General features: G+C 31.8%; 1 protein-coding gene across 1 annotated transcript in view; it reads left to right on the forward strand.

Moving 5' to 3' along the window:
* The first annotated feature begins 845 nt into the window (after positions 1-845).
* Positions 846-1,938, forward strand: part of LOC144978039 (uncharacterized) — a 43,086-nt gene continuing 41,993 nt past the window's right edge. The window contains exon 1 of the mRNA XM_078923521.1: positions 846-1,338. The gene's annotated coding sequence lies outside the window, so the exon portion shown is untranslated. The remainder of the gene's footprint in view (positions 1,339-1,938) is intronic.

Below are 1,938 nucleotides of genomic sequence, written 5' to 3' on the forward strand. Positions count from 1 at the left end.
CAACCACAGGGAAATCGTCACATTCGTTACGATCCAACCCAGCACTTTTATCATTCGGATATATTTTGTAAATCACAAAATTTAAAGAAAAATGTTTGACTATATCTATAAAAACGTGACTCTGTGTTGTAGAGTTCATTTAGCTGATCAATTTTATGCATAAAATGTATTTGTTGATTTTCTGTTTGAGTAAGAAAAAAACTATTTTTGTGTTGAGTAGGTGTGAAATTTGGGGGAAAATTCTGAAAGTGGCTGGTCAGGAAAGGGTCAAAGTAATAAATAAATAATACATAAATCAATAAATAGATAATAAATAAACAGATATACAAATAAATGAATATAAATGATAAATAGATAAATGAATAAATAAATATGTAAATAAATAAAAACACAAATAAATAAATAAATAAATAAATAAATAAATAAATAAACAATCAAAAGAATAAATAAATAGATAAATAAATAAATAACTAGATAAGATGAAGTGAAAATCTTGCCCCATTATTAAAGACCAATTTTGAGTCTGAAATAAATAAATTTGGCATGTTTTTATCACACCGATTGGCATGGCTCAGCGACTTCATAATCTGGCAGTATAGAAGTAAACCAACTGGCAAATATTTACAACAATAGAGCTTTTTATTGTAACACACAACAAGACACACAACAAACACAAACACACACACAGACGACTTGGAATTTGAATGTGTGTGTGTGTGTGTGTGTGTGTGTGTGTGTGTGTGGGTGTGTGTGTGTGTGTGTGTGTGTGTGTGTGTGTGTGAATGGCTTCTGGTTTGGGACCTTTTTAATTTTTTATCAAAGCGTGTTAGTTCAACGCCGCTTCTATTGAATACGACGTTATTATCAAAAGGAAAATATTTACTGGTGTGTCATATGCTATGCTATGTATGTTGTCGTGTGCTGTGTATGCCTGCTGTTGTTGGCTTCTCGTCTTGTGCTGACAAGATAAATTTAGATTTTTACTTTGAATTTGATGTGCATTCCGCGTATTATAATAATCATAATTATTATTATATTATTAGCTTCAACTGCAATTCGGTGTTGTTATAAAATTGATCATGACTATTTAATTTTAAATAGCGTATCTAGAATATCCTGCGAATTTTGAAATTAACTTTTGAAAAAGTATTTATTGAGTGTTTGTTCCTCATTTTGTTTTTACTTTAGGTGTGAACTTAATTTAATTATTGACCAAGTTGGATGCGTCGATAAATTCTTGTCTAAAGAATTCTGGATACTATTATTAGAATGGCCAAGATGACTTTGACAAGCCTTAAACAGGGAAAGAGAGTAGAGGCTAAAGGCATCAGTGTACAGGTGAGTTTTGATGGATCAGAATGAAATCCTATTCTTGTCATCGCAATTTATTTACATTTTGTAATTATCTTGGTTATTTAATCTCTCTCTCTCTCTCTCTCTCTCTCTCTCTCTCTCTCTCCCTCTCTCTCTCTCTCTCTCTCTCTCTCTCTCTCTCTCTCTCCATCTCGATCTCTTTTCTATCCCTCTTTCTCTCACAGACACACACACACACACATACACACAGACACACACACACACATTAATTTATTATATATATATATATATATATATATATATATATATATATATATATATATATATATTTATATATAGTAATGTACTGCGTATCTGCCAGCCGGATGTACATACCACACACAAAACAATGTGTGACCTTGTGCGTCTATTGTCTGATTGATAGAATTTAGTGAGTAGGAACTAATCATAAAAATGGCTGTCAAAAAAAAAATTAAAAAATAACAAAGTGCCGAGTGGCGTCAAGTTCGTTCCTTCTGTGTACACTGATTTCAGGCGACGTGTTCTTATTTAGAGGTCTGACAATACAGATTGTTTTGGTCTCATTGTTGTCATGGAAATACTCGCAAACCAACGCAAAATGTT

This window comes from Berghia stephanieae, chromosome 8 (assembly GCF_034508935.2).
Source record: "Berghia stephanieae isolate SIO BIC M18660-M18661 chromosome 8, UCSD_Bste_1.3, whole genome shotgun sequence".
Taxonomy (NCBI): domain Eukaryota; kingdom Metazoa; phylum Mollusca; class Gastropoda; order Nudibranchia; family Aeolidiidae; genus Berghia; species Berghia stephanieae.